The sequence below is a fragment of the Heterocephalus glaber genome, unplaced genomic scaffold (genome assembly GCF_053883595.1).
Source record: "Heterocephalus glaber isolate CG9 unplaced genomic scaffold, H.glaber_assembly_v1.0 deba00001600, whole genome shotgun sequence".
In the NCBI taxonomy this organism is placed as follows: domain Eukaryota; kingdom Metazoa; phylum Chordata; class Mammalia; order Rodentia; family Bathyergidae; genus Heterocephalus; species Heterocephalus glaber.
The window spans coordinates 10,238,026-10,258,150 of record NW_028258372.1 but is presented as its reverse complement, the minus strand read 5'-3'; the positions used below and the strand labels follow the sequence as shown (position 1 = coordinate 10,258,150).

General features: G+C 42.4%; 1 protein-coding gene and 1 pseudogene across 3 annotated transcripts in view; one reads left to right on the top strand and one right to left on the bottom strand.

Annotated features, from left to right (window-relative positions):
* Window positions 1–20,125, bottom strand: part of Mettl13 (methyltransferase 13, eEF1A N-terminus and K55) — a 59,469-nt gene that overhangs the window by 22,483 nt on the left and 16,861 nt on the right. The gene's annotated exons all lie outside the window — the stretch shown is intronic.
* LOC147823087 (RING finger protein 44 pseudogene) lies at window positions 9,011–18,552 on the top strand (annotated as a pseudogene).

Genomic DNA, 20,125 nt, shown 5'->3' with positions numbered 1-20,125 from the left:
AAGCGGCGGTCAGGAGCGGCTGGATCCAGCCGGTGGCAAACTCTGAAAGACCTGGGGCAGGTATCCTGGGCTCTGGGGCCGCAGTCTGTTGCTGCCGCCAAGCTCTGAGGTTGTGGTTGCAACGACCCCAGACAACACAAAAACAAATCAGCACAGCCCTGGTCCAGTAATAGCTTATTTACTGACGCTGAAATTCAAATTTCAAGTTAAAAAAAAAAGAAAAAAAGATCCCAATGATGAATGTAACCTGTATTGTATACCTAAAATGTACCAATAAGCTAAGTGGAAAAAAAAATTCCTATAAGCATTGATTCCAAAACTTAGATGAATGTAAGAATTACCACACTAGTTTAAGTTTTCTTAAACTTTTTTTTTGGTACCGGGAATCAAACTCAGGACCTTGTGCTTACAAGGCAGGTGCTGCACCACTGAGCTCAATCCTTGGCCTCTTAAACTTTTTTAAAGAGAGCTGCTGGTCCCAGAAATTTCTTTTTCTCATTGCAAATGGAGAGATAATGATGTATATGATACCTGAGCTTCAAACCTTATATATACCCCATATGTTTAATTTTTATTTATGAATTATATTATGTGTTTCTGTATCTAAATATGAAAGGTGCTCAAAATTTTAAAATTTAAAGATGAAAATAAATCAATAGAGTTTTTCCTTTTTGGCAGCACTGGGAATTGAAACCAGGACCTTTGCATTGAGCTATATCCCCAGTCCTTTTTATTTTTCTTATTTTTTTATTCATTAAGTTTATTGGTACATTTTAGGTATACAATATGATGACATTCATCATTGGGAATTTGTAACTGTACATGATATATCTTGGTTCTTATTTTTCTCCCCTCCCCTGCCCTCCACCCCTCCTTTATTATTCTTATTTTGAGACAGTGTCTTGCTAAATTGCCCAGGATAAACTTGAACTTATGATCCTACTACTTCAGTCTCTCAGAATGCTGGGATTATACGCATACACCACCATGTATGGCTCTAAATAGAATTTCTGGTATTCTTTTTCTACATATCAATGGCCCATCCCAAGTATGCATCAAGGCTCATCCTAGGTATGGAGGCTGCTTCTCAATAAAATGAGTGTCATAGTCTTTTTTTTTTTATCATCCCCCCTCCCCCCGACCCCGGTACTGATGATCGAACTCGGGTACTTGCCCTTGCGCTGCAGGTGGCAAAACCACTGAGCTAAATCCCTGGCCGAGTGTCATAGTCTTAAGGGCCTCTTTTAAGTTTCACATTTTTGAAGGAGCTACTTGGCTATTTTAAATGATAAACAGTAAGATGTGAGAAGAAGAAATTAAAGACAGAATTTAAGAGGGAAATAGTACAAAGGGATGTGGAAAATTTGTAGTCTGGCCAAGTAGAGACTGAAAGGCTTGTTTAGGAGAACAAAAAGGGACTCAGTGGCTGGAAGGGAGACAGGTGCTAGTCATCAAGACAATATGGATGGGCCCGGGATTTAGCTCAGCGGTTTCACCGCCTGCTGCACAAGCTCAAGGACCCGAGTTCGATCCCCGGTACCAAAAAAAAAAAAGGACAATGTGGAGGACCCTGTAGGCCTTTCAGAGATTGTGGTAGTGAAGGGGGCTGCCCCTGCCATCACGGGCCCAGGGCACACTACCTTGAGGACAGTTTCAAAGAGGCATTCTCCTGGTATCAGCAATTGTCTCCCAGAGCTGCTTTAAGTGCCTATCCCCCATCCCTTGACAGAATGCTATTTAGATGCCCTAGAAGTGTCTCTGGCTGGCCCAGATATTACTCAGGCCACTCCTCCATCGGGTGCACACTGTTAGCCTTGGCAGTGTCCACATGGCAGGCTCCACTGAGATTTCAGAGGGTTTGGAAGTCTGGAGGCCAAGCGGAGACTTAACCAGGGTCAGAGCAGGGACTTGACCAGGGGCAGAGCGATTGCCGAGTCCTTACCTGGACACTGCCTGGTAGAGTAGTGGGAGAGGGGCTGCCTCTGAGACTCCAAAACTGTAGCCCCTTCAATGCAACATCAGCCTGGGAAAGCTCTAGTCATGAACCCACACTGAAGTAACTGAAGTGTGGGCTGAGCAAAAAAAAAAAAAAAAGTGTTATTGATATCAATTACAGATACGGACACTGAAATTCAGCGAAATCTGTATAACCTGACTAATGTGTCATAGATAATAAGTGATGAAAAGGGAACTTGAATCCGGTCTTTTTTGTTTTCCACTATATTGTGCACATCGTTAAGAGTATATCTGACTGTAAGCTGGGCATGGTGGTGCATGCCTGTAATCTAGCACTTGGGAGGTTGAAGCAGGAGGATTGCTGTGAGTCTGAGGTCAGTCTGAACTACATAGCAATACCCTGGCTCAAAAAGAGAGTGCAGTTCACTGCAGCCAGGCATGGTGGTACACACCTAGATTCTGAGGGGGCTGAGGCAGGAAAACCACAAGTGTGAAGCCAACCTGAGGAATTAGGGAAAGCCTGTCTCAAAAATGAATACATAAATAAAAATAAGTGGGTATGATGGTGATCTCCACCCTCTGGCAATGCTGAAGCAGAAGAATCACAAGTCTGAGACCATCCTGGCTGATTCAGCAAGACCCTGTCTCAGAGTAAAAAATACAAAAGGGTTGGGGATGCATCTCAGTGCAAAGGCCTTGGGTTCAGTCACCAGAACTACAAAGAGATAGAAGACAGACAGACAAGACAAAGTTTTATTTGAAAATTCCCCAGGATGGTAAAGCTCTATGATGCCACCAGAGACACGGGTTCCTTCTCTTTATGTCCTGTCCCAAAATGACTACCTCCAGGCATTAAGAGTCATGTTCCTAGCAGAAAATAAAAATGGGAAAAAGTATGAAATGCAAAAGATAAACTGTAAAAAGGCCCTTCCTGCATGACCCAGCCCCACTGAACAAGCTTTCCCAGAAGCCCTACTATCAACTTGATTTTGCATCTCATTGGCTAGAACTGCACCACAAGGTCACCTGTGGTAGCAAGCTATATATTTTAAACTGAGAAAAATTGGGACACAATTTGATTTCTTTTAGGAAAGAGAATGAATGTGTGAGGCAATAAAGCACATGTGCTACTTTACTTCTGCTTTAACCCCAAAACCACCCACATTGTAACTGCTGTATCAGCTAATCAGTCTGTAATCCCAGCACTCAGAAGGCTGAGGCAGGCAGAAGGACCACTGCAAGTTCAAAATCAGCCTGGGCTACATAGTTAGTTTAAAGTCACCCTAAACTACTGGTCTCAAAAAAAAGAATTCAGTCTACTATAATGTAACTAGATGCTAGTTAAAGCTTCAAGGAAGGGAAAACTCACTTTACTTTGAAATCTCTTCTACTTGAAAGAGACTTTAATTGTTGAAATTTCTATTCTAGGAATACTATATCACAGCCACATTTTTATATTCACTCCTCAGAACTAGAGTCTGTTATTTATTCATCTCTGTACCTGGCACAGCTGTCATAAAGAGGTGACTCAAGAAAAGATTCAAGGAATAAATGGAGAAATTACTTTCTCATGTTGAGATTAACTAATTCTTCTAACCGTTTACAAGAAATATTTTTTCTTACCCAGACCCATCCACTCAACTGTGCTCTCATGTTCAGTTAATAAGCAGAATGAAAAGTGAAATATTAAGGTCACCTTCCAGGAGATGGTCAGGATGCATGGGAGGTTCTATGGAGCTCTGAAAATAAGCGCTGATCAGGAAGATGCAGATAAGCTTCAGAGAGCAGCCTGTGAGCTTGAGCTGTACCACTGAGAAGAAACAGGCTCCTGCGGGGCAGTCCCCAGCCCAAAACTCACCACTTTCCCTCTGCTGTGGGCTACTCCCTGTTGCTGTCACTGCATCTGGTAAATTTTTCCTGCCATGACACAGGTAATGAAAGAAGATGATGTGTGTGTGTGTGTGTGTGTGTGTGTTTGTGTGTGTGTGTGTGTGTGTTCACATGACTGGCTTTCTGGCATTGTGGCCTTTTCTCACTTTTTCGTCTCTCCTGACCTGGACACTATCACTACAGCCACTGGATTGCTCACATACACAAGTAGTTTTTCTCCAGCAAATGTAAGGGAACAAACTACTCTCAAGAGTAGCACTTAGATATTGTGAGCAAAGAACCCTAATCAGGCAGGACAGCATCTGATTCCATGATGACTTAACTTCCTGAAGCTTCTAGTTGCTCGTTGGTAAAACAAGGATAGCAGCATTACCTCCTCAGAGACCCCACCATCATGACCTTTTCTAATTCTAATTACCTCCCAAAGGCCCTATCTCCAAATACCATTAATATATGAACTGGGTGACTAAGTTTCCAATACATGAACTTTGGAGGACATACTCAAACCATAACACCATGGAACTCCACCAAGTATGGATTCTCTACCTAGAGCATGCTCGATACCATAAAATATCCTGAGATCTTAGACCTAGTCTAATGTTCCCTGCTCCCAAAGCTTCCAATCTAGTCAGGGTCTGAGAATAAGAATAAACAACAACATATAATTCATTGTTAAATTGTACAGTACAAGCTATAAGTGCTGAAGTCATTTATAGAAAAAGACTCAAGGAGTATGAAATAAGGGAAGTTTTTATGGAGAAGAAGCTTCAACTAGAATGAGGATACAGTATGAAAATAATGAGAAGTACATAACTAAATAACAGATACTCCTAATGTATTTAGTGTGCCAGACACTCATAGACATCATCGCTCAGAATCTTAAAGTAACAGCCCTGAAAAGCAGACACTTTTATTTTCACTCCATAAAGAAACCAAGGATCAGAAAGGTAAACAAAACTGAGAAACTGAAAGTGTAAATAAGGACTAAAATGTATAATAGGTAATGTGAAATAGGAAGAAAAGGGGCAAAGGGGAAGAAAGTGGGAGGGCTAGGGGAAAGGATAGAAGGGAATGGGATTAATAGGAGAAAATGGAAAGATAGGAACAAAATCTTTGTAAGTAGGGAGGAATGGAGGGGTTGAAGGGAGGGCTGGGCAAGGGTGAAAAATAAGAACCAAGAGAGACTATGTAAAGGTGCAAATTTCCAATGATGAATGTCATTATATTGTATACCTAAAATGTACCAATGATTAGAATGAATAATCGATAATGTTAAATACGAAGAAAAGGTCCAAAGGGGTAGGGGTAGTGGGAGGGTCAGGAGAAAGGAAAGAAGGGAAAGGAAAAATGATGAGAAATGGAAAAAATGGAAATAAAGTCTTTGTAAATAGGGAAGGGTGGAGGGGGTGAAGGGAGGGCTAGGAATGGGGAAAAAATAAGAACCAAGATGCATCATGTAAAGGTACAATTCCCAATGAGAAATGTAATTGTGTTGTATACCTAAAATGTACCAATAAAAGAATTTAACAACAAAAAAAAAAGAGTCAAAATAAATGTTATTAGCCTAGAAAGAGCCTGTTGAGAGAAAGAGGTACAGTGAGAAGAACACTGGAATTAGAATCAGTAGACCAAAATTAATTAGTTTCTAATGTATTTGGTAATTTCCCTAACCCTTTTCAGTTTCCTAATCTGAGCAAAATGGAGAGATACTAGCATCTTTTATAAATATGAAATGAATAAATATGTGCATATGATAATTAACATGTTAAAATCCACTTTAAGCATGAATTTTCATAAGAAATTAAGATACAAATTAAAGCATTTATACTGTATATTTCACCTGTTGCACCTGAATGCAATTCTAACCACTACTGCATCTTTAACACTTGAGCTGGGAGTGCAGGAATAATAGAAGGGCACTCTTGAAATGATGAGGGGCCTTTAAACTATCAAGCTACCAATCTCACTCCAAAGCTCCCATCCCTCAAGTTCTATCACTGAATGTTTTTTTCTCAGACAGAGGAGTTAAGGGCTGAGATTTCCACCAAACAGGGAGCCAAGGACACTTGTCTAAGGTTCCCAGGCCGGGGATGCAGCACATGCTCCATAAACAGTAGTTAAGTCAAACTGAACTCCCAAGACCTGAAAGGGCAGCCTCTGGAACTTTACATTCTGTGGAGTCAAGCAATGAAGGAGGGTATGATAGTGCCTGAAGGATGCATAGGTGTGGGGTTGGGGAAGAACTTTCTGTTCTACCCCGTCTTTTGCTCCATAGCTCAGTGGGCTTCCAAGGACCTCCTGGGAAAGAAAGTGTTTGTATCTCCTTGTAACGGCAGTGTGTACCAGGAAAAGGCTTTTAATCATCTCATCATCTGGGCAGCAGGAGCTGTTCATGCTAGAGGTATCTAAGGGGGAAAAGTGTCCTTTTATTAATCTCATGACTTTTTTTGGCTAACAGGTAACATTTATAGTCCAAAAGTGGTACAATCGGAATTTCAGGCTTAGGTTTCTGTCAGGAACAAAGAAATTACCACCTTCTATGTGTATAACTATAGTTATAACTTTTTCCCCAACAGTTCAATGTACATGGTAGTTATTCCCTCCTGAATTTCTATAAAATCAGAAATACTCTTAAGGGAGTAGGACAAGGAGTCGCAAGAAAGCCAGAGGTCCTGCTTGAGCTAGTGGGGCCAGATTCTGGATCTCTGATGCTAACGGGATGTCACTGGCATCCAGGGACTGCAGCAGCCTGGACTCTCCTGCTGTGGGTGTTGGGGGAGGCAAGAAAGGGACTGCACCCTACTCTACAATCAACTGTACATGTCCTCATTTGTTTATTCGTTTCATAATCATTTACTGAGGGCTTTCTGCATGCCAGGCACTACACCAAGCAACTGGGAGTGTAGGGAGTTTTTAAAAGAAAACAAATTAATAGGATAGGATTATCTCTTTAAAGAAATAGGAAACCAGGATGAAATTATGAGGCCTGTAGATACAGGAAAAGAAGCCAGTCATGGCCTAAAGAGTGACCGTGGAGCAGAACAACTGAAAGATTCTTTTGGGTTCCTTGGCAAGGAAAGCTTAACATGACTTGAAGAAGATCATAAAGTTATTTTATAACTATAAAAGCCTATTCATCAGAAGGACATCACAGTCCTACGCCTAATAACAGAGCCTCAAAATACATGAAAAACCTGATGTAACTGCAAGAACTTGATTATCATGGCAAAATCCTCAATCATGGCTGCAAATTTCAACATCCTTTTCTCAATTGGTAGATTAAATAGAAAATCAGTCAGGATATAGAAGGCTTGAATAGTACTATCAACCAACTTAACTGCAGTGACATTTACAGAATACTCCACCAAACCTAGAAGAATATTCCCTTGGGAGGGGGTGTACACATGGAATTTTACCATGTAGTTAGTCTAGTAAGGCAAAAAAATACATCAAATTTGGAAAAAAGAAGTAATAGTCTACTCACAGATGACATAATTACCTATGTAGAGAATCCTATGGAATGTACAACAAAGGCCACTAAAATAAGTGAGTTTTACAAGGTTTCAGGATACCAGATCAATGTACAAATATCAGTGTGTTTCTATATGCTAGCTAGGAACAATCAAAAATTAAAATTCTAAAATACCATTTACAATTACATTAAATATGAAATATGTAGAAATAAATCTAACAAAACATAGGTAAGACCTATGCATGAAAAATTATAAGCTAGGCATAGTGGTACATACCTGTAATCCCAGCACTCTGGAAGGCACAGGTAGGAGGGTCCCAAGTTCAAGCCCAGCCCGAGTAACTTACTGACTTAGCAACATCCTGTCTAAAAATGTTTTTAAAAATTTAAAGGGCTAGAGATGTATCTCATTATGAAGGCCCTGGTTTCATTTCCTCTTACAGCAAAAAAAAAAAAAAATATATATATATATATATATTATATATATATATATAAAATGTGTCTAAGAAGCTAATTAGAAACTAATTAAACTATTTTGTTTCCTACATTATATATATTACAAAACATTTCTGAGAGAAATTAAAGAATACTAAATAAGTGGAAATCTACTATGCTCATGTATCAGAAGATTCAATATGCTAATGATATAAATTCTTCTCAAATTGATACATAGATCCAATCTCAAACCCAAATTCCCAGCAGCATTTGTGTGTGTACAAATACTGACAATCTAATTCTAAAATTCATACAAAATGTAAAAAACCTAGACAACTCAAAACACTTTGAAAATTAACAACAGACTGGAGGACTTACACTACCTGACTTCAAGACTTTTTATAAAGGTAAAGTTATCAAGACTGAGTGGTATTGGCATAAAGACAGAGAAACACATTAAAGAAACAGAAGGAGAGCCTGAGAAATATAGCCACACATACTAGAACAACTGATTTTTACATAAATGCAAGCACAATTAATGAAGAAAGGATAGTGTCTTCAGCAAATGGTGCTAGCTCAATTAGACATCCATACTAAAAAAACAAAAAACAAAAACCCTGACCTACATCTCATATTATATACAAAATTAATTCAAAGTAGGTCATAAACAAAAAGATAGAACTTAAAACTATAAAACTGCTAGAGAAAAACAATCTTTGTGACCTTGAATTAGCCAAACATTTCTTAGATATGGATCAAAATCATGACCCACAAAAGAAAAAATTAATAAATTAGACTTAACCAAAATAACATCTGATCTTCAAAAGGCACTGTTAATAAAATTAAGAGGCAAGACACAGTAAGAGAAAATATTTGCAAATATCTAATGTGACAGAAAACATAAGTCTGGGATACATAAAATACTCTCAAAATTTGATAAGAAAACAACTCAAATTTCTTAAATGGGCAAAAAATTTGAAAAGATATTTCACTAAAGAAGAAAAGCCTATGGCAAACACACAAAAATATGCCCGATATCATTAGTTACTGGGCCAAGGATTTAGCTCAGCGGTGCCTCCACCTGCCTCGCAAATGCAAGGTCCTGAGTTCAATCCCAGGTACCAGAAAAGGAAAAATATAATTATATATATATATATATATATATATATATATATATATATATATATATATAATTAGTTATTACCTGTGCACACCTGCTACAATTTCTAAAATTAAAAAGACTGAACAAGAGAAATGAAATTTATGCACATTCAAAAATTTGACCATGAATGTTCACAGCAACTTTATTTGTAATAGCTAAAATCTGTAAATGACTTAAACAGTCACCAAGGTGTGAATGAATAAACTAATGATATATCCAAAGGATGGGACACTCCTAGCAATAAAAATGAATGAACTATTGATGCACACACAACATAATGGATCTCAAAATAATCATGCGAAGTGGAAGTAGCAGAACAAAAAAGGACACATACTGTATTATCCCATTAATTTAGAAATTCTAGAATATGTAAACTAACCTAAAATGACAGAAAGCAGTCCATTGGTTGTCTAAGGACAAGAGATGGGGTGGGAAAAACAAAACAAAGGGATTACCCTGAGATAACATCTGGGGGAGATGGATATGTTCATTATCTTGAGTATGATGATGGTTTTCATCTATACAAGTATCAAAGCTTATCAAATTGTGTGACTAAATATAGGCTATTTCTTGTGTCAATTATAATGCAGAAAAGCTGCTTTTAAAAACTGCATATTTCTATAGTACCTCTCACACTGAAAGTTCTCAATAATGTTAGTTCTCTTCCTTTTAACAGCTATGTTTTACAACTATAAACTAATAGGACCTTAATTCCTGGATGAGAGAACACCTTCTTGCCAGAAAATTGTAGAAGACATATTTTGAAATGTGCTTAGTCCCCTTTGGTATTTGGGTTTCCTCAGCTTGGCCGCTTTCTATACCAGCAAAGTCTCCAAAGGGCAAAGTGAGGGAGACCAGCCTGGCCTCATTCCTCTCCACCCTCACCCCTGGAGCCAGCATCTTTGGCAACCTAACCCAACTTCGTGGCTCACCAGAATGCACGGTTCTTGGTATTTATGTTCACACAGTGTTTGGCAGCTGACTGGTTCTTAATAAAACTGAAAAAAAAGAGGGGATAAAAGAAAGAAGTAAAGTTTCTGACCTTGTTTCTATGTGCCTGCAAGGAGATCTCCAGCTCCCCCATCTAGTGAAGATCTCAGCTTGGTCTCAATAAAGGAGATTCAGAGAGACCCAAGGGTACCTATAAAGACACAGGGCTCACGGCTAGAAGACTATTTGCTTGTTGGGGAGGGTAGAGGGTAGAAGGCAAAGTTGGTGCAGGTTTACTGGAGAGCACTCCAAGCAGAAATTGAAGAGACTGAAACTTCTGTCCTGGCCCTGTCTCCAAGCCCTCCCTTAGATGCTGATGAACAGGAGGAAGACAGGCATATTCCACCTGCTCTACAGGATCCACAGAGGCCCTGCTACAAAGGGGACAGGAGCTCACACGTTGGTAATTTGGCATCTTGAGTGTTCTGTAGCTTTGTAAGTGCCAAGAGACAGAGCCAGCGTTCTCAGAGAGGACGCAGGAGCAGTGACATAGCCAATCCTTAGCTGAACAAGCTGAGAGAGAACAGAGCAGAGGTGAGGAGCCAGGCTAAACATCAACAGTGAAGGTGTGGTCCAGGGTACTTACTCTGCAAGTGGGAGCAAATCATACGAATATATATTTTTGCAAAAACAAATGTAATTATTATGTTTCAAACCCAAAGAAGACATTTTGTTTGACATTAACACTGGGATACTGAGGGTTTTTTCCTATGTGTATATTTTATAATCTCTTAGCTTCAACTTTTCTGCATTCTTGAGTTTTCGATATAACTTTTATGAACATAATATAGCTTAAAATTGTTATTTTAAAAAGGTTTAGGAAATTTCAGTCATTACCCTTAGTGTGCCCTCATTTGTACCCACTCATTTGAACTAGTGGGAATGAGAAATCTGAAATCCATCAACAAAGATCTCATCATGAGGAGTCAGCTTAAACAATTATCTCTAAGTGTTCTTATCTCTGAAATAAGAATCTAAAACCGTACATTGAAGAAAATACAAAAGTGGTCTCTTAAGCTAAGAGCTCCTCAGAAGCTTTAAACATTGGCTCTTCAGAATGTGGGTTTTTTAGTCATCACTTTCAGATATGTCGAAAATAAGACTGTCAATGAATTCTTAGTATATCCCTAAATACTCATTGTCAAAATACCTCTCAAAAGACTAGAGGGTTTGTAGCCACAGTCAGACAAGTCCATTTCAGTTATCTGACCAACCAAGCTCTTTAGGAAAGCCCTAAAGAGATGACTTTATTTAAAAAGCAAAGCTTTGGATATTGTTCACACCTCGGCTCTGGATGGGCTAGACTCTGTTCACACCGGCAGCAGGAGGTCAGTCTACAACAGTGGCTGCATTTACCGTGTTTCCCCCAAAATAAGACAAGCTTATTTGCAGGAGATGTCTTATTTTTCATGTATAACAATCTACATTTATTCATTTATTCATGTACAACAATCTACATTTATTCAAATAGCCATGTCTTCCTTCTGTAGAACATCACTGTAACTCTCCAAACCATGAATTCTAGCCTGAATTCCTTGCAACTCCATTTCCTGTGGAACCACTGGTCCCAATCTCCCATGTCCAGCAAGAGAGCTCTCCTCCTTGTCCACGTGGCCTGCTCAGAGTGCTCAGAGTGCATTGCCAATACAGCTGTCAGTGATTTCATCCCATGCATTCTCCACTCAAGTCATGACCTCTTCCAGGCCAGGCTTTGTAAAGTTTCTATTAAATCAAGTACTACTTGAAGCCTTTTAAGACAGGAGTAGCAACCAAAATGGCAGGATGATGGTCCACACAAAAGTGATGAAAACTTGCAGATACCAAAATTTAGAAAACAATTCTTTATTTCACACAAGTGCATTAAGTATGTCTGTTACAACACACAACATATTGAATTATGAAGATTCATATTAGACACAACCACATCCATTCAATATCAAGTGTGCACATTATTCATGTGCTGTGTCTGTGCTCCAATTGGTCATTCAGCAAGAAGTGTGAAGTTCATCTGTTTACATAAGGGTTTACCTCTCATCCAAGGGCGCTCACTTAGGGATTTACAAATACTTAATTATAATTTATATTATCATTTATTTTAAGTATTAATGTCAATAACATTGTGTATTTATATTTAATTATATAGTAACATTATTTTATAACTCAATACATCTGTCCTGTGTTGAAACGGACATGGCAAATGCATCTGTCTGGCTGATAATCTTAACTAGGACTTATCTTCAGGCCAAGGCTTACATTAGGAGCATCCTGAAAAATCATGCTACAGCTTATTTTCTGGTTAGGTCTTATTTTGGGGGAAATTGGCGGTAGGCACTCAAATGTCTATCAAATAAGGTACTTGCAAACTAAAGTCGCTGATGTCCAAAACTTGCACACAACGCCTTGCTACACCTGCCTCACTTCTTGAGCTTACTGAGTACTCTTCAAGGGTACCATAACCACCTGGGTCCTCAAAAATCTTAATTTGACAGCGAAACAGAGATTATATTTTGAGATCTTTATGTTGTGAGGGATGCCAATTCCTGTGTCCAAACAGAGAAGATGGTTAGCATGTCAGGTGGAAAGAACTGGCCTGAAAGCCTGGAGACATGGGCTGTCGTCCTGGCTCTGCCTTTCTTCAGGAGTGAATTACCTGGAATCAGTGCGGTCTACGCTTATAACTTACTGGACAATACAGAGGGGAGGTCAAGTTGAAGAGCCACATCACCAGCCTCGGGTTCAGGTTAAAACCTAGATTGGCCAGGTGATAACCAGAAGATGGGTCGGGTGGCCTAGCACAGCCACAGGTCCCTGAAGAAAATTTTCCTGTTATCCAGTTTCCAAACAGCCTGGGCCTAGGAAAACATCTTTTCTTATAGAGAGATTGCTAAGTATGCAAACACTCAGTTGGTGGTGTCCGTGAAACTCACCTTGAAAATTGTACCTCATGGCTTCTGTGATCTAAGAACATTCGGTGGGAGGGCTGGGGATTTAGCTCAGTGGCACCACGCCTGCCTCACAAGTGCAAGGACCTGAGTTCGATCCCAAGTACCAAAAAGCAAAAAGAACAGTCAGTGAGAGATTTCCCTTGGATTTCTGAAGGACATGTTAGTACAGGCTATTGAAAATTAATGTAGCTTATTTAACAGGCATCTTTTGTATGAAGAACACCTGCCACACATTAATGAAGTTTTCCTTACATTTTTCATCAGCAAATATAAGGCCAAGGAGATCAAGGCTTATATTTTTACTTTTGTTTATTGCAACCTTTCTAGTATGATAGAACAGTCCCTGCCACGTAATACTCAAATGTTTGTCAAACAAAAGAATAATGTAATAGGTCCTTCTGAAGTAAATTTGTATGCAATGTTTGTTGAATCATCAAATGTACAGTGGACTCTTGACTTACAAACTCAGTTCATTCCTGAAGGCTGATTGTAACTCAAGTTGGTCAGGCTCCTCTACACAGCCTTCAGAGTCTCTCTCCTGTATAATTTTAGGCCACACTTTCCTCCAGGCAGATCTCAGTGTCCTTAGAGAGACACTGGCCCAGGATTTCTCAACCCCACACAGGAAAGGATGTTGTAATGCTCCTTCCAGAACTTGTATGGGTTAAATCTGTATCTGAGACCATCTGGAAGCACAAGCGGCCGGCATTTGGGTCATAACTCAAGACTCTGTTCATAAGTTAAAACTAAAATTCCAGTCATAACCCAAGTTGTTCAAATGTTGGGCGAGTCATAACTCAAGGGTCCACTGTTATCATAAACTTTCTTGACCAAAATTATGGTAACTTTATAAAAATGCCCTCACATTTCCTTCTTCCTTTCTTCTGTAGTCTTCTAGCAACCCCAGGAGACTAATAAAGATCCAAACCTTGTTTTGAAGAAAAAGAAGCTAGAAATTGTTATTTCAGAGTTACATATTAAATCTTAACCTAATTAATACCGTGCCTATAAGATGGAACTCTGTAGGCTCCTTCCAAGGTCACCAAGTTTTATAGACTACCTTCTCAGCTTATTCCCATCCACTACCAAGAAAGGGTGAAGTAACATTTTTACCTAGATAAACAAAATATATCACTATATTAATTAGGTATCAATTTTCCTGCATTTACTAAAAGACCTGTCTTGTTTTGCTGCTTTGGCTTGTAGATAGAAACCAAGTTTCTTGGTTGCACAAATAGAATCTGACTAATTCAAAACATCAGCTCCATAAAATATTGCAAATCACTCAGATTTTCAAGAGAAAAAATTGTTTAAAAGAAACATGCTTCAAAACCCTCCAGTGGGACAAGAAACTCAACCTGCCTTTCTCTTTCTACTGGTGTTGCATGCCTGTAACCCCCACTTCCTGGGGGGCTGAGGCAGGAGGATCACAAATTCAAGGCCAGTCTGGCCATCTATCTATGTGAGGCCCTATCTCAAAATAAAAAGTTTTTTAAAGGTCTGGGGATATAATTTGGTGATTGAGCACTTGCCTAGCATTCACGAAGCCCTGAGTTCAGTCCTCAGTGCCACACAAATAGAAAAAGAGAAAAATACTACAAAACTACAGTAACCAAAACATGGTGTTGCCACTAAAAAAAAACTGACATAATGACCAAAAGAGAGTCTAGAAAATAATCCACATATACTCATAACTAATTTTTGTTTTGTTTTTGTGGTGCTGGGAGTCAAAACTAGGGCTTTGTACATGTTAGGCAAGTACTCTACCACCAAGATATACCTTTCAACAAACCCACTAAGGACACAGAGCAGGGAGGACAGTGGTGCTGGATTCCTTCGCCTCACTGTATACACAAGTCAGCTCAAAATGGACCAAAGACCTACATATAAGACCAGACTATCAAAGTACTGCAGGAAAGAATAGGAGAAACCCTTCAAGACATTGGTGTAAGCAATGTTTTTTTACGCACAGGCAACAAAAGTAAAAGTAGACAAATACCAAATTAAAAGGCTCTGGCACACCAAAGGAAACAAATCAAGGGAACTAAAAGACAACCTACACAATGGGAGAAAATATTTGCAAACCATTCATGCAACAAGGGATTAATATCCAGAGTACATAAGGAACTCAAAAAGCTGAACTAAAAAAATAGGTAAAGATCTACAAAGACATTTCTCAAAAGACACAAAAATGTTCAACAAATACATGAAAAAATGCTTAATCTCACTGATCACCAGGGAAATCCAAATGAAAATCACAATGAGCTATCATCTCACTCATTAGGATTATCATTATACTGTTGATTAGGATGCAGATTAGCATAGCCATTATGGAAAGCAGTACAGAGAGTCCTTAAAAAACTAAAAATATAACTAGCACATGACCCAGCAATTCCACTACTAGGTATATACACCAAAGCGATACTTACTTGTGCTTCATATTTACTGCACCATTATTCACAATAGTAAATCTCCCACCCAGCAATGAATGAAGTGTGTTAAGTTTTCGCTCATTTGTAGAAACTAAAATGCCAATCTCGTAGAAGAATGGAGCTGAGCTGTGGCCACTAGAGATGGGGTACGAAAGTAGGGAGAGAGGGACGGAAAGAAGTTAAATAAAGGGCAACAAAACACAGAGAGGTGGAATTACTTTTGATTTTCTATCGCACAGTAAGGTAATTATTGGCGAGTTCTTAAAGGGCCAGCCGTGCGAACTAGCTGCGTCCTGCACCTCCTCTCGCTGCCTAAGGCTTGGGGAGGAGACGGACCGCACGTGTGGGCCTCGCCAGGCAGACGCCGTGGGGCGGACAACAAAGAGACGGCCCGGAAGAGCCGGGCTGCCCCCGGACCGGGGGTGGGGTGGGGAGGGGAGCACATTGTTCCGCAGGGCGGGGACTCTTAAAGGGTCCAGGCAGCACCCCCCCCCCCGCCCAGTTTAGTCGTCCTAGATCGCGTGTGGCCGGGCGGCCGAAGGGTTGTGAGTCTCAGCCCAGCCCCTCCACCTCCCTGGCCCCCTGATGCAACCATGGGCTCTGGCAGTGACTAGGTGGCCACCCTCTGCCGCTGTGGGTCAACGGCAGTTCTCTGCAGGACGTAGAAGTGCTCCGGGCCAGCTCTGGAGAAGCCGCTGCCCCGACCACCACACCTCCCTGTAGAGGAGCATCGAGCCTTGGCTCCTGCCGGCAGGAGCCCCCGAACGCTGCACCCAGCCACCCAGCAGAGCCCGTTCATGGTTGACCTCCACGAGCAGGTACACCAGGGAGCTGTCCCTCTGTCCTACACAGTCACTGCGGTGACCACCCAAGGCTTCCCCTTGCCTACAGGCCAACACATCCCTGGCTGCAGTGCCCAGCAGCTCCCAGCATGCTCCGTGATGTTCAGCGGGCAGCACTACCCCTTGTGCTGCCTCCCACCCCCGCTGATCCAGGCGTGCACCATGCAGCAGCTCCCTGTGCCCTACCAGACCTACCCTCACCTCATCCCCAGTGACCACTACATCTTGCACCCTCCACCGCCGGCCCCACCACCCCAACCCACCCACATGGCACCTCTTGGGCAGTTTGTATCGCTGCAGACCCAGCACCCACGTATGCCCCTTCAGCGGCTCGATAATGATGTGGACCTGCGGGGGGACCAGCACCCACTGGGTGGCTTCAGTTACTCCACCTCTGCCCCTGGCCCAGCTTTGTCCCCTTCGGTGCCCCTGCACTACCTGCCCCATGATCCACTGCACCAGGAGCTGTCCTTTGGTGTGCCGTATTCCCACATGATGCCACGGAGGCTGAGCACCCAGAGATACCGCCTGCAACAGCCGCTGCCGCCACCACCACCACCACCACCTCCACCACCTTATTACCCCAGCTTCCTGCCTTACTTCCTCTCTATGCTGCCAATGTCACCAACAGCGATGGGGCCCATCATCAGCCTGGATCTGGATGTGGATGACGTCGAGATGGAGAACTATGAGGCCCTCCTGAACCTGGCCGAGCGGCTGGGAGATGCCAAGCCCCGAGGGCTCACCAAAGCAGACATAGAGCAGCTCCGTCTTACCGCTTTAACTCGGACAGCCATCAGTCGGAGCAGACGCTGTGTGTGGTCTGCATCAGTGACTTCGAAGCACGGCAGCTGCTCTGAGTCCTCCCCTGTAACCATGAGTTTCACACCAAGTGTGTCGACAAGTGGTTGAAGGCCAACCGGACGTGTCCTATTTGCCGGGCTGACGCCTCCGAGGTACCCAGAGAGGCTGAGTGAGGCCCCACAGCTGCCCACCAGAACCCTGCCCAAAGATCTGGAAACTTGGGGGGGACCCAGGGAGGGGAATGGCCCAGGCCTGTCCCATCGTTCCCACCTGCATCTCCAGAGCTGGAGCCAGGGTCAGCCCTGTGAGAAGCCCCTGCAATAAGCCCCTGCATTTGCCAAGCTCCAAAGAGTCCTTTCCTCATCTGCCTGCCTGTCTGCCACCACAGAGCTGCCTGGGGGTCCCCAACTCAGTCTCCCTCCTGTTTGCCCTTGGGTCCTTTTTTTTTTTTCCTGCTTGGCACTGGGAGCCAGGGCTCTTCCCCATTGTGGCTGGTAGAGATCCTTGGCCCCAGCATGGGCAAAGGGTTCACCATCCTGGGTCACCTTGGGCTCTTGCACTGAAATGGTATGCCCTCCCTCTGCCCAGGTGGCACTTCCAGGCGTGTGGACAGATGGTGGCATGACGCCATTTTCTAAGCCCCAGGGCTGAGTCCTGCTTGACCCCAGAAGAGTCAGGCCACCAGCCCTGGCCTCAGACTGGAGTGCATCCCGGTGGGGCCTCCTGAGCAAATGGAGACTGACCCCAGGCGGCGCAGTGTATGCTGACGGGGTCTAGGCCTCGCTGGGCAGAGTGAGTCCCTGTGTTCACCAGGGACAGGGGCAGAGCCCTGTCCAATCTTCTCCCCTCTGTCACTTTGCATGAATGTGAAGAGCAGCAGTTTTTGTTTATTCATTTGGCCCAAAATTTTGTGTAGGATTTTGGGGTGTGGATATTTATGACAATTTTTTTCCTTTGATTTAGTGGGGGGTACAGGGATCAACCAGGACCGAATGCCCAGGGGGCACAGAAGGGTCAGGGGGTGCCACCTGGCCTGCATGCGTTTGGCTGGGGTGGGCTGGGCAGCCGGCGGTCAGAGGGCAGGGTTGGAGGATTCTGTGCTCAGCTGATAACTGCCATGCACTGTACTGCACACGTCCCTAGAGCCTACTGGGACCATCCGCTTTTCAGGGCATTTCTCCCTCTCCAGCCAGGGTCCGCCTCCCACCTGCCTGGGTGAGTCTCCAAGGAATCCCAGGAGGGCAGGGACCAGGGAGGGTGGGGACCTTCAGTCCTGGAGGTCCCACCCAGCCTGATTCTTGCCCTTCAAGGTCTGGAGGGGGACCCTTTAGGGTCTGGCTGAGCTCCCCACCCTCCTTCCCTGGTCCCATTCCTTCTTTGCCCCCAGCTGGGGTTGCTGTCCTGAATGAACAAACCAAACAAACCACGTGTGGGGCCGGCACATCCTAGCAGGCAACCCCTTGGCGCCTGCTGCCTCAGGGATGCTCCAACCACCCTCGCTCTCCCCGCAGCGACCTTGGCCCCCTGCCTCCCACCCAGCCTGCCATGGGACCCCTCAGCCTGGTTCCCCACCGTGAAGAACCCAAAGTCTTAACTGCATATGACTCCAGGTGACGTTTCTATATTTATAGCAGTGTTGAAAACCCATGTATTTACACAGAACCACTCCAACCCCCCTCCCTTCCCCACCCCAACAAAAGGTTTTCAAAACCCTTACAGTTCCTGGGGCAGGCGGAAACAGGTTCATGGATTGTGTGTCGTCTGCAGCAATGATTCCAGCAAGCAGCTACTTGGGGGGGGGGGGGTACACAATATTAAAAAAAACCATCATAAAAAAAATTTATGAAACAATTATTTAGGGTTGTTTGTGATTTGCTAACCTTGCTATAGATGCCATGTTACCAATGATTTCCTGTGGTGGGGGCTTGTCATTGTTTACTCTTATTTACCAACTTCTGGCCTAGGCATGACAGTGGGCACCTTCCCCCAGCCCTGGCTGGGCCCAGCGTCTGTGTTCTGTGTTAGAAAGTTTTTAAATATATATAATTACATATATATGTAATTTTGGGGGCCCTGTTCCTTGCACATTTTACAGTTACCTCATTTTTCCCATGTATGTATTTGAGAAAATGCTAATATAGAGAGAAAAAAATGGTTCTTAAAGCTTAAATGTGTGTTTTCCATTCCATTGGATTCACATTGGTTTGTAGCATTTAACGTAACTAGTATGTTGTATTATATACATGTGTATACTGATCGAAATTTTTAACAGATTTGTACTTTTTTAAAAATGAAGGTTGCTAGTTCTGCTTGACCAAGTAGTGCAATCATTATTTTTTTTTAATATTGTTGTTGATTTCAGAGGGATATTCACTAATAAATGTATGATGTATACCAAAAAAAAAAAAAAAGGTAATTATTGGCTAGACAATCTATGACACGTTCCAAAATGACTAGAATATGAAATTCCCAACAAATAAAAATGTTTGAATGGATATTATTACCCCACTTTGTATACACATTATATATGCATACTGCATTCCTGCCATGTATTTTATAAAGATGTACAAGTATTATGTCTCAAAAACTTACAAAGAAATGACTTACGGGCCGGGGATTTAGCTCAGTGGTTTCACCACCTGCTGCGCAAGCGCAAATGCAAGGACCCAAGCTCGATCCCCGGTACCAAAAATAAAAAAAAAATTTTTTTTAAATAAATGACTTACATCTTGGCAGAAAACTTTGTCTTTCAATTTTTTTGTCAGCACTAGGATTGAACCCGGGTTCCCAACACAAGCTAGACAAGTGCTCTACCACTGACCTGTAGGGCACTGGCAGGAAACTTTTAACATATTAGTTCAGGCCTAGATGCATACTGTTACATTTTTATTTCTTACATATTTTGAGCTTTAAATGACTTCATGTCTTAACAGCCCATTGCTGTTTTCTAAAATCAGGAACGTGGGGCAAAGGGGTCTTCACCTCCACACGGGGCTCCATCGTAGAGACCAATGGAGAAAGCGGCGTTCCCTCCACAGGCACAGGGAAGGGAAAGGGCGAAGGGGAAAGAGCTGAGTGGGTAGAGTACTAGGCAAGTGAGAGAAGAATGGGCGAAGTAGGAGTCTTTCTTCGTACGTGGGAGAATCAGGAAATTCTGTTCGAATGAAATTACCACTCTCCCACAAGGAGTTTTAGAT